The 13,473-nt window shown below is 42.9% G+C and overlaps 1 protein-coding gene across 23 annotated transcripts in view; it reads right to left on the bottom strand.

Moving 5' to 3' along the window:
- The window catches only part of MPDZ (multiple PDZ domain crumbs cell polarity complex component), a 125,427-nt gene extending 114,521 nt beyond the window's left edge, over nucleotides 1-10,906 (bottom strand). For 15 of the 23 annotated variants that reach the window (XM_067464380.1, XM_067464386.1, XM_067464390.1 and 12 more), the window contains exon 1: nucleotides 10,515-10,906. The gene's annotated coding sequence lies outside the window, so the exon portion shown is untranslated. Of the gene's footprint in view, nucleotides 1-7,032; nucleotides 7,056-9,787; nucleotides 9,857-10,009; nucleotides 10,073-10,259; nucleotides 10,340-10,514 lie in introns of those variants that run through there. The other 8 variants (XM_067464397.1, XM_067464400.1, XM_067464399.1 and 5 more) reach the window with 5 other exon arrangements.
- Between the last annotated feature and the right edge of the window lie 2,567 nt (nucleotides 10,907-13,473).

Here is a 13,473-nt window from a genome sequence, read left to right as displayed (position 1 = left end):
GTGCCAAAACCCACACTGAAGTGGGTTTAGATAAGCCACTTCAGCGCTAGTTCCTGTCCCCACTCCCTCACAGAAACCCTGGGCCTTCCCGAGGGGGGGGGGGGTAGCTACTTGGCATCCCAAGACAAATTGGGATGGCATGAAGCCACCTCCAAACCCCAAATTTAGCCACAAACACTTACTTACAATGTTGCCATAAAGGTTCTCTTTGTATCCTCCTGATGTGAGAAATGCCTGTGGAGATAGGAGGGACAAGGAGGAAATCCCCCCCCCCCCCAATCTTTTTGTGTGTCATGTTCTCATGTCAGGAGAATGTGAGAACCTTTCAATGATTCAACATAACCGGGGCTTCTTTCCCCCCCCCCCACCCAACAAAAGCACAGTCAAAACACCACTAATGGATGCTCATCCAGGTTTTGAAATAATAATAATAATAATAATAATAATAATAATAATAATAATAATATAATAATAATAATAATAATAATAATAAAAAAAAATAGAAAACGTGGAGCTACTGCCTCTCAACTATGTCTACCTCACAAGATTTATTAAAATCCCAACAATCCCTTTTTATCTTGAAATCTCTTTAGAGCAGGGGTTCTCAAACTTTTTCAGCGACTCCCTTTTTGAAGCAAAAGTTTCTCGTGGAGCCTCAATATTTTAATTTTATATATATGTGGTGTGTATATATATATAGAGAGAGAGAGAATGTATGTATATGTATACACACAAGCACATGCGCGCACGCACACACACACACACATATATAAATATATATATGGCATGGGCCAGGCCAGTGGCAGGTGTATAAAGAGTGTCTGGGTTAACTAATTCACACAATGCAAAAAAGGAAAAAAGAACTATTTTGTTTAAAATTAAGAACAATTTTAACCAATATAAATTTGAAACCCCAGAGACCATCCAGTTCAATCCCTTCTGCCATTAAGGAAAAACACAATCAAAGTACCCTCAGCATATGGCCATCCAGCCCTTCTAGTAATATTAATAACAATAAAAATAATAACAATAGCAGAAACACCAGAGGGAATCCAGTCCAACCTCCTTCTACCATGCAGGAAAAACACTGTCAAAGCACCTGTGAACAGTGGGAATGAAAAAGGGGCTGGGCGGCAAGAATAAGAGTATGGGTTGTGAAAGCACCAGGGTAGAAAAGGTCTGAGCCCCTGGAGGATGCTATTGCTGCTGCTGCTGCTAATGCTGCTGTTTCCAACAGCTCAACACTTTGATTTCCCTGTATTTCTCAGGAGGAAGTAAGAGGCTCCTTCTTTGGGGGGTTTTAAGCAGAATCTGGATGGCCATCTGTCGGGGTGCTTTGAATGTGTCTTTCCTGCTTCTTGGGAGGGGTTTGGACTAGATGGTCCATGAGGTCACTTCCAACTGATTCTATGATTCTAGGAGGTGGGAAGCAGCCTGGCACCGCAGAACCCCTCACTATCACCTGCAGAGGCCCAAGGGCTGCGCAAAGCACAGTTTGAGAACCCCTGCTTTAGAGAATGTACACCAAAACTTTCAGGAGGAATTCTGGGAAATGTAGTTTGGGAAGGCAAGGATCCATGTGCCAGAGAATTGAAAAGGCCCCACCCTAATCTATATTTCCCAGAATTCTACTTGCTTCAGAATACTGGGACTGCCCGCATTAAAGCCTCAATGTGATTAGTGTGGTCTCTGCCTGTTTCACTCTGGGTCAGCCATGTGCTGGAGGGGCTTCTTCTTATTCAGCCAGGCATCCCTCCCTCCTACCCGGCCAGAGGCCCTTCGCCACTTCTTTGGGAAAAGAGCGGGGCTTCTTCCTCAACTCCTCAGGATTCTTTGGGGGAACCAAACCTAGGCCTTTTGGGGGAGAAGCAGCGTCTGCAACAGAGACCTGGAGCCACTTACAAGCCACTTACATAACTCTTCAGTTCCTGAAAAGTCAGTGCTTTGGATCTTACATGTTTTGCATGGGCGCCAACTGCATTTCTTAATATTGTGTCGTATATATGAATCTTACAAAATAGATCCAACATACAATGCACAAACAACTTTTTGCACACCCCAGTAATCAATGCCAAAATTATGGGTGAAATCCATTTACTAATTCTGCTTTTGAGGAGGACAGATTGCCTCAAAAGGCATACACATTCCGGTTATTTACTTTTTCCCAGCAGTTCCTGAGAAAATAACTATAACAATTAGCACTTCACACACACCATGTATGTCTTAGTGGTTTTCCGATGGACTACTATAGTGTTCTCTATGTGTGGCCATCCTTCAAGGTAATTTAGAAGCTTCAACTCATATAGAATGACAAAGACAAACATAGATATTGTATTGTATAGCATCTGTTCTAGATCAGCACTCCTGGATATCAGTGAACTTCAAAGTTAATCGATTATTTTTACTATTAACATTTTTGTTAAAAAACGATAAATGACCTCAGACATGAATACAAGGGCTATTCAATATATGCCAAAGTATTCTCAAATATGTGATGTTTTAGCTCTGTTCAGCAAATGAAACCAACATGAAAAAAACTTTATGTGACCGAGAGCACATCTACACTGTAGAATTAATGCAGCTTGACATCACTTTAACTTCCATGGCTTAATCATATGTGACGAAGAAAATGTAGCTTTTCAAAGCCTTTAGTTTTCTCTCAGAGTGTTGGTGCCTCATCAAACTACAAATCCCAGCATTCCATAGCACTGAGTAGTTAAAGTGGTATCAAACTTCATTAACTCTACCTTGTAGCTGCATCTCATGTTTAATTATGCATTATTAAATCCTAGTTTGCCATTCACTCCCATTAACAATCACATGGATTAAAAAACAAGGTGGCACTGCTGCTGTATATCAGGAGAAAACCTCTGCAGAGAGGAGCCACAGTTTGTGTAGGTTCCTCCCACCGAACATCCCCACAATCTCGAATCTTATGCTATAAAGGGGCTCTTTTACATGAATGAGGAAGGACAGGAACATCATTGTGGAGGTAACTTTTATCCTCAGAGCTTTTAAGTTCAACTGTGTTATCATAGAACAGGGTCATACATCGTTACCCAACTCTACTCACATTTTAAAAACTATGGCCTACATTTCTGCGAGTTAGAAATGCTTCAGACTTCTGAATTCACTGACTGGATTTAAGAATATCTTACGTTATACTAGATTTAATCTTATGTTGGCATTCAAAGTCTTATCAGAGTGTAGGGGTAGATACATATTTAAATATGTTCAATTTGTATCTATTATTTCTATGCCAAATAATAATACTTATAACAATACTTATGTAGCAGTCTAACATAAGAACAATGGGTCCTTGGTATCCACTAAAGGTTCCTGAACATCCCGTGGATATCAACAGTCCATAATATCCAAACAGTGTAGTAAAATGATTATATAAAATGACAAAATCAAGGTTTGCTTTTGGGTTTTGATTTTTTAAAAATATTTTGAAGAAGTAGGTAGTTAAGTCTATGGGTGCAGTGTTTGTGGATATGAAGGACTGACTATACAGATTCCCTCAGCTGAATGAGAGGAAATTGACAAAATCTCTGACTAGAGTAGTTGCAAAATTCATTAAGAAATACAAGAGAATGTGAACTTAAATCTTACTTTGATAAACATAAAAACCCAACAATTCTAACCAGGCTTTTCAGTGCTTATACATGAACCTGAATCCTGTCTAGAGGAAATCAAAGGAATCAACTGTTGAATGGCGAGTTAACACTTCTATAAATCCCACAGTATCAGTGAAATTGTTCTATTGGGAGAAGCGAGAAAATTCAGCCTACCATGTATTTAAATATACGACAGGTTTTTTTAAATGCTATTCTTAATAACATGACTTTTGAAACACATGAACGATGGCATCAGTACAGCTGTTTATCTTATCCATTTATTTTATCTGTTTGTCTTATCAGTTATAACCCGATTGCTGGTCTTATTAAAGCTGATTAGTTGAGGTAATATACAGTAAACACTGTGGTTAATCAGTGTTTACTGAAGTCAATGGATAGCTGGAAAATGCCTCAGGAAAGTCACCGTATTGGAACCTCGGTCCTGAATCAACAGAGTGGAAATAAGTATAATTTATTTTACAAAGTAATTGGAACAGATAAAATTAAAATTATTGGGAGGGGGTATTATTTTATTAATGTTTATGAAACTTGTTTAGTTATTATAGGCAATATTATTTCTTACTGTAGCCAAGTTATTATCAACTGAAATTTTGACTGACTGTTAGTTATATCTGAAAAAAGTTAAGAATATCACAAGTGATGCACTTATTTGCAGTATTTATATTATGAATAATTTCAATCATTTCACTTATCTTCATCTATGGAATCTACAAAGATACATAGTCACTAATACTGTACACAATGTAACCATGTCATAAAAATAATGTAGTTAGTTACTATGAAAACCACTGACACTTAAGAGCAAAATTAGTCAACAATGACTTCCACGTAAGTTTTATTTGCTATTTTCTTCCTGGGTTTTGGCATCTTCCTTCCTGTTGTCTGGGGAAGAATCCCACAGAAAGGACTCAATCACATTGGATAATATACACTGGTGTTTCTCAAACTCTGTTTCTTCAGGTGTTTTGGACTTCAGCTACCAGAAAGCCCAGCCAGCTTGCCAGCTTTATGAATTGTGGGAGCTGAAGTCCAAACATCTGGAGGAGCAGAGTCTGATAAACACTGATTGGTTGATTGATTGATTGAGATAAATAGATAGCTGCCACATACAAAAAGTAATGTTCTCAATTGCATGTCTATCTTGTAAGGCAGTGCTTCTCAACCTGTTGGTCCCCAAGTGTTTTAGCCTACAGCTCCCAGAAATCCCAGTCAGTTTACCAGCTGCTAAGATTTCTGGGAGTTGGAAGTCAAAACATCTGGGGACCCATAGGTTGAAAACCACTGATGTAAGGAGTTTGGGTGGAAAAAAACACTCTCGCTTCTAATCTAATTTATAAAATGGATTTGTGAACACATATGGCCCACTGATAAATGATCATACTTGACAATTCCTGTTTATTACCTAAATTCAATAAATTGACCATAGTAATACTTACGGCTTTTAAAAATCATATTGTAAGATTTGGTAGCAAAGGCAGAAGGAAGAAGGTCTAACGTAACTTACTTATCTGCTTTCACATAAAATACAAATACATTTGTTTAGGGTCTAAAATATTGCTGACGTACATGTATATTTGGAACCCATTATTTACAGCTCACAACTCTCAATTACACTAGCATAGAATGCAATAATATTTTCTAACAGATACTTAACATGCATCTGCCTCTTTCTTGCTGCTGAAATAATTTAGCGATTTAAATCGTTGATCACTATTTGACTACCTTTTGACTATTCAAGTGCCAACTGACCAGATGATTTTGACCACTTGCACAAGGAATGGCAGAGAATTCAAAATAAAGCAGTCCTTTTGTACAGTAACAAACTCACAGCACAATTGAGAAAGGCACTAAGATCAGAAAGTAAAAATGAAACAGAATAACACATTAAAATCTCTAAACAGCTGATTTACACAATCCAATTGATTTCATGAGGACCATAACACATTGTGTTTGAAATCCATAAATGTTTGAATTTTACTGCTGCTTGCATGAACTGAGCAAACCTTATAACTGCATTTAATCTAAAGATTTAAAAATACATTGTTATAAGGTATTAACCTACTAGACATCACTCAGACTAATTGTCACAGGATAAACTTCATTGATCTCTTGCCTATAGATTTCAAAATGCAGAATGTTAGAAGAAAAAGTAAAAGTTACTTATACTAGCATTTTAAATAGTGCTATCATTCTTTCCCAAGCCTGATATTGATTTCACTGCTACAGTGTGGATTTCTACCCTAACCTAGGGCAAGAAGAATATATATCATTTTCTTATGGGAAAGAATGTCAGGATCAACTATAATACAAAGTCTAGGAAACACATACATCAAACTATGTAGCATCAGAAGAATAAAGGATTTTTTCTCTAATAGTGGTAATAGCAAAACATAAACAAAAGGGGCCTAATCATGCATAAGTTTATATATAGCTAAGGCACTTTATTAGCACACTGTCATTTCAATTTAGGTAATACACTATGTTCCCTCACCCAAAACAGTAGCCTGATTCTAATGTGTTGCACTGAAACAAAAATTGCTCTTATTTGCTTTCACTCAAACTCTGACATATGCATGTCGCCATCATCACAACTGGGGGGGGGGGGGGAGATGTTATATGTTAGCATGTACTATATATTTTCTATGTTAGCAGGCACTATATAGCTTCTATGTTAGCAGACACTATATAGCAGACCATTCATGGGAAGAGACTTTTGAAAGTGCTTATACTATTTATATTATTTCCACCAACACTTCCTATGTTTCTTTGCATTATGTGTTATCTTGGTGAAAAGAATCTGAATTGTATGGTAAGCTACTCTCCATACGTAACTTGCAGCATCAAAATGCTCTTTTTGTTGCATTTTTAACCTGCCATCACTCTGCAGAGCACAAGCACGAGTCAGACCTATTTTTGCTGAAGACTGTAACTTGGTACCCTAGTCTTCAGCAAAAGTAGGTCTCACTCTTGCTTGTGCTCTGCAGAGTGATGGCAGGTTTAAAAGGCAACAAAAAGAGCATCTTGATGCTACAAGTTACATATAGAGAGTAGCTCACCACACAATTCAGATACTTTTCACAAAGAGATAAAGAGTACCAACATGATCTTGCTCTTCTGCATGCCGGACATCCTTAGACATATCAGTGCTAAGAACATGCATGTTGATGTCTACGTCATGCCCTTACTTGTTGTTTTTTTAAATATAGCCCACTCATAATTCAGTGCTGAAACTTGAAAACCAGCAATGACGCTCTTCCAAGTATGATTTATTCTGCATCGCCAGAGCAGGAATACCACACATACCAATGTAACAAACCAGTATAAACATCCAGACACAAAATGAATGATTCACAAATTACATCTTGTCTTTCTTCTAAATTATACTGCCTACCTTTTCCTAGAAACAGCAGAATGCAGTTCTCCTGTCTGCAAAAGAATAGACCTTATTGTACTATTCATCTATTGAATTTAACTCTTGATTAAACTGAGTCTTATAGTTTAGCTTCTACAGTCAAGCACTTCAGATAAGAGTTCAACTGTATTTTCTACATACACTTGCTTCTAACATTTCCCTGTGGTATCAAAGAAATGTTTTGAAACTGTATTTTCAGGCAGGCACTGCAAAAGTGGCAGAACATCATCCACTGATTTGTTTAAAAAGTAAATTAATGGTGGGTTATCAAAGTTAATTAACAGTGTTTTGTTATGTCTTAATACATTGCAGTTCAATGTGGGTATATTGGGCTCCTTTTTGCTTCTTTTTCAAATGACAGGTCAAGCAGGGTTCATTCTGAGTATGAGATCCAAGAGCGTTTGCTATCCTGAATCAATTAACATGGAGTGGAAACACAGAATGATGTCTCAGGAATGATAGCCTCCTTGCTCTCGCAATCTACAAATCCACTCTCTCATACCAGGCTAATTAAATCTGAAGTAATTATTGGCTCCTTGACTACATAGGCTCTGCTATTACAAGAAATTAAAAACCCTACTCGACCTAGAAATAAGCAATGGGAGAGCTGAGGGGGAGGGAATCCACTTTCCTACTTTATTGATGATTGATTGATTGAGTCGCTGACTGCTGGCTATAAAGACAGAAAATGTTGCTGAGGATGTGTTGCCCTAAAGTGATTGGAAGGGGGAGGAGGGTTGCTACATTATATACTTCTTTATTACTGTTCCAAAGAGATAGCCTTTCCTTCACTGATTTGCGCATAATGCTTCCAGTTCAGGTCAACGCTGGACTTTTCACCTCTATCCAGATTCTACAGTCATTTTAGGGCACATCTACACTATAGAACAAAAGATGTTTGACACCAAGGCTCACTGTTACGGAATCCTGGGATCTATAGTCAGGTGAGGCACAGAAGGCCCAAGGCCTTGTAAAACCCCAAATTCCCAGGATTCCATAGCAGTGAGCAATGACAGTTCCAAGTGATGTCAACTTCATGCAGTTTGACACCACTTAAACTGCCATGGCCAAATGCTACAGAATCTCGGAGTTTGTAGTTTGGTGAGACACCACTACTACAACAGAGAAGGCTTGAGAACTTGGAAGATCACAACTCCCAGGGTTCCATAGCACTGAGTCATGGTAGTTTCAGGTGGTGTCAAATCAGCGCAGTTTAATGCTACTTTGCCTGCTACAGTTGAGTGGAATCCTGAGAGTTATATTTTGGGGAGAAGGCGAAAGACTTTGGAAAACAAGAATTCCAAGGGCTCCATAAAACTGAGCCATAGCAGTTCCAAGTGATGTTAAATCTGCACAGTTTGATGCCACTTTCATATGGTTGAATAAAACCCTTGGAATTAGACCAGTGAGGTGAAAGACCTCGTAAAGCTACAACTCCCTTGATCCCACTGCATTGAGCCATAGCAGTCAAAGAGATGCCACAGAGAGTTCATTGTATAGTCTAGATCAGGCATGGGCAAACTCTGGCCCTCCAGGTGTTTTGGACTTCAACTTTTTTCCATGTCAGGAGTGACTTGAGAAACTGCAAGTTGCTTCTGGTGTGGGAGAACTGGCCATCGACAAGGACATTGCCTGGATGTTTTACCATCCTGTGGGAGGCTATTTTCATGTACCCACATGAGAAGCTGGAGTTGATAGACGGGAGCTCCCCCTGCTTCCCAGATTTGACCCGCTGACCTTTCAGTCAACAGTCTTGCCGGCACATGGGTTTTACTCAGTGGTTCTCAACCTGTGGGTCCCAAGATGTTTCGGCCTTCAACTCCTGGAAATCCTAACAGCTGTTAAATTGGCTAGAATTTCTTGGAGTTGTAGGCCAAAACACCTGGGGACCCACAGGTTGAGAACCACTGGTTTAACCCATTGTGCCACTGAGGGCTCCAGCCAGTAGGCTGTTAGGAATTGTGGGAGTTGAAATCCAAAACACCCGGAGGGCCAAAGTTCTCCCATACCTGGCCTAGATGAACCCTTACAGTAGGCTGTTAGGAATTGTGGGAGTTGAAGTCCAAAACATCTGGAGGGCCCAAGTTTGCCTATGCCTGGCCTAGATGAACCCTTACAGTAGGCTGTTAGGAATTGTGGGAGTTGAAGTCCAAAACACCAGGAGGGCTGAAGTTTGCCTCTGCCTGGCCTAGATGAACCCTTACAGTAGGCTGTTAGGAATTGTGGGAGTTGAAGTCCAAAACACCGGGAGGGCCGAAGTTTGCCTATGCCTGGCCTAGATGAACCCTTACAGTAGGCTGTTAGGAATTGTGGGAGTTGAAGTCCAAAACACCTGGAGGGCCGAAGGTTGCCTATGCCTGGCCTAGATGCACCTTTATAAAGGGCATTCCAGAGAGGAAGTCAAGCGAGACTCCACTGGCCCAGGAAGGATGCTCTGTCTCATCTGCCTCCCTCGCCTCCACACCCTCAACTGCGCAGGTAGCAGGGACACATCCCACTTCCTCCCAAAGCCCTCCAACTTCTTTCCCATTTCAAGCCTTTGCAGGGCGAGAGAACAAGAAGGAGAGAAAGGGACCCCAATAGCCTCAAGATAGTGGGGCAGACTGTGGCACAAAAAGGGGCCACGCGGGTGGGGTGGAGGCAGAAGAGTTATTTTGTTCCCATTGTGACCCCCGAAGCCATCCCCATCCGAGAGGAAGCGGCGCTTTTGTTGATATCCCCAAACCCCTCCTACCCGAGGCCGGCGCTGAAGCAGAACCGACCCGCATCCCGCCTCGCTCCTCCCGAGGCCCAAAGCGTGGCCCCCGGTGAACCCCTCCTCCTCCTTCTCCTCCTCCTCCTGCCCTCTTCCTTCCTCCCACCCGCACCCCTGAAGGACCTCCCCTCTCCTTCCCTCATGTCCGACTGCTGGAACTTCGCCAGTCCCACCAGCTCCAGAAGCAACAGGCGGCCTGACCTTTCCCTCTCCAGCCGGCCACGGCGCTTCCCTCCTCCTCCTCCTCCTCCTCCTGCTTTTCTCCCTCCTCCTCTTCCTCTCCCTCCTTTCCCCCCACAGGACACAGCAACCAATGCAAGACCCGGCCTTGCCTTTTTTCCCAGGGAGCGCCCACCCACCCTTCCTTCCTTCCTAAAAAAATGGAAAGAGGCTGAGCAAGAGCAGCAACAGCAAAGCCCCCTTGGACCCATCTCCACATAGAAAGGCATACTTCTCTCTCGGCGCCCCTTGGAAGCTCTGCAAAAACAGAAGCCAAGCCGCCTCGAGGACGCCCCCTCCTCAGGGAAAGGGAGGGGGGAGGATGGAGGAGAGGGGTCGAGGAAGCCCCAGAAAGGCTGCCTCCAACGCCTCCCGCCAGGAACAAAAGCCAGAGCCGGGATGTTGCCTGCTTCCTTGGCGCCGCTTCCGAGAGGGAGAGAGACACACATACATTTGCACAATGTATCACGCAGCACATTTCGCTTACCAGGCCGGGTCTGCTTCTCAGTCTCCAGAGCTGCCCCCCTTTCCCTCCCCAAGTCCGGCTGCGGGTGGGCTTTGGAGCTGAAGGGTTAATTTCCCGCTCAGTTGCTTCTCCAGAGATGACCCTCCACACATACACACACTTTTCCCCCCTCACGAGTTCAGCTCTAGGTTTGGAGCTGAAGGGTTATTGTTTGGTTCAGCCCTGGGGTTTTTCTCTCTTTGAGCCAGACTTGAAGGGGGGCCTTTTCCCTGCCCCTCTGCTCCCTTTCCCCTCCTGAAGTAACGGGAGGATAAACACACAGACAGCCATGAAACTTAATCCCGCCCGGCCATGGAGCGGCTGGAGGTCCAGCCTCTTCAGTTACACACACACACACACACAGCCCCGTCGCCTCCCCTCCTTTCCCTCCAAGGCTTTGCGAGGAAGGAACCATGACAACAGCAGAGGCAGCCACAACAGGAGGGGCTCCGAAGGTGCCCTGCGAAAAGCGCGATTCTCTTCTGCCAAGGCTGGCCTAGATTCTGGGTTGCTGTTTTTAAACCCAGGCGGAGAAGGAAGGAAGGAAGGAAGGAGAGAGAGAGAGAGAAAGGCAGGAGAAGAAGGGGCAGGAAAAGAGTGCGAGGAAAGAGTGGGCTGAGGCCTCTTCCAAGGTTTCTTTGAGCCTTGCTGTTCTTTGTGGGGAAAGAAGTTGCCTGGAATTCCATTCACTATATTGTCCAAGGCTTTGATGGCCGGAATCACTGGGTTGTAGGCTTTTTGAGCTGTATGGCCATGTTCCAGAAGCATATTCTCCTGACGTTTCACCTGCATATAAGGAAGGCATCCTCAGAGGTTGTGAGGTCTGTTGGAAACTAGGGAAATGGGGTTTATATATCTGTGGAATGTCCAGGTGGGAGAAAGAACTCTTGTCTGTTGGAACTAAGTGAGAATGTTTCAATTGGTCACCTTGATTAGCATTTGATGGTCTGACAGTTTTTAGGAGACAGTTTTTAGGAGACATGATAGCCATGTATAAATATGTGAGAGGAAGTCATAGGGAGGAGGGAGCAAACTTGTTTTTGCTGCCCTGGAGACAAGGACATGCATGGCTTCAAACTACAGGAAAGGAGATTCCATCTGAACATTAGGAAGATTTCCTGACCGGGAGAGGCGTTCAGCAGTGGAACTCTCTGCCCTGGAGTGTGGTAGAGGCTCCTTCTCTGGAAGCTTTTAAACAGAGGCTGGATGGCCATCTGTCAAGGGTGCTTTGAACGCAATTTTCCTGCTTCATGGCAGGGGGATGGACTGGATGACCCATGAGGTCTCTTCCAATTCTATGATTCTATAGGTCTGCCTTGTTACTCCCCGGGGGAATCCATTGTTGGGAGGTAATGGCTCCCCCCCCCCCCCCCCCGGTCTGGAGCGACTTAAGAAACTGCAAATCGCTTCTGGTGTGAGAAAATTGGCCGTCTGCAAGGATGTTGTCCAGAGGACGCCCAGATGTTTTGATGTTTTACCACCCTTGTGGGAGGCTTCTCTCCTGTCCCCACATGGGAGCCAGAGCTGACAGGGGAAGCTCATCCACGCTCTCTGCAGATTTGAACCTTCGACCTGTCGGTCTTCAGTCCTCCTGGCACAAGGGTTTAACCCATTGTGCCACTGGGGTTAACTGTCCCTGATTGTTTCTTGTGATTCCCTCAGCCAGTAACAAGCCACACTTTAAAACTGTCCCCCATCAAATGCTAATCAAGGTGGCCACCTGAAACATTTATACATAGTTCCAACAGACAAGAGTTCTTTCTCTCACCCTGAACTTTCCACAGATATGTAAACCCCATTTTCCTAGTTTCCAACAGACCTCACAACCTCTGAGGATGCCTGCCACAGATGCAAGCAAAGCATCAGTAGAGAATGCTTCTAGAACATGGCCGTACAGCCCGAAAAACATACAACAAACCATTCCATTCACTGTTTGACATTTTCTGGTCATTTCTGCAGCCCCTTTTTTTGTCACAATGTCCTACATGCAACCGTTGTTACTTGTTTTCCACAAAGCAAGTAACTGACAAGTCTACATAGGAGTTGCCAAACGCAGCACCCAATCACGAATCGAGGAACATGAAAGGCACTGCAGACTAACTCGATCAGAGAAGTCAGCCATAGCAGAGCACTTGATGAACCAACGTGGACACAGAATATTATTTGAGAACACAGAAATGCTGGACCACTCTAACAACCGCCACGTCAGACTACACAGCGAAGTCTTTGAAATCGACAAGCATGTGGACAATTTCAACAAACTGGAGGAAACCATGAAAGTGAACAAAATCTGGCTACCAGTTTTTTTTAAAAAAAAAAACCTCTAAAATCACAACAGTAAATAAAGAACAAAACTCTAAAACAGGGGAATTCCGGACAAGAAACAATCAGAGCTAGCTAACATCTCCCAACAAAGGATTCCCCCAGGCAGCAACCAGCCAGACCTTGAAACTTCTAGCTATTCAATGCTATTCAAGGTGGCCATTGCTTCAAACAGACAAGAGTTCTTTCTCCCACCCTGGACATTCCACAGATATATAAACCCCATTTTCCTAGTTTCCAACAGACCTCACAACCTCTGAGGATGCCTGCCATAGATGCAAGCAAAACGTCAGGAGAGAATGCTTCTGGAACATGGACATACAGCCCAGAAAACTCACCTCAGCCAGTGATTCCGGCCATTAATGCCTTCAACAATACAAGTAATTGGCTTGTTTTGTTTTTCCAGGTTAAAAGCTAGTTTGTTTGTGCCAGCCTTTAAAGAAATGCAATTGTGCCACTTAGGACGCAGCTGCTGATTTCACTCCTCTTATTGGCTTGTTTTTTCTTTCCATTTCTTCCAGCTTGTTTTGAGCCGCCTCACAGGAATCCTGTTGAAAGCGAGGGTCTGGCCCAAGTCACCAATCCCAATGGAGGCTGTAGCCAAGAAATCAGAAGACTC

Source organism: Anolis sagrei, chromosome 2 (assembly GCF_037176765.1).
Source record: "Anolis sagrei isolate rAnoSag1 chromosome 2, rAnoSag1.mat, whole genome shotgun sequence".
In the NCBI taxonomy this organism is placed as follows: Eukaryota; Metazoa; Chordata; class Lepidosauria; order Squamata; family Dactyloidae; genus Anolis; species Anolis sagrei.
Note: the sequence above shows the minus strand (reverse complement) of the source record. Positions and strands in the feature narration are given on the sequence as shown.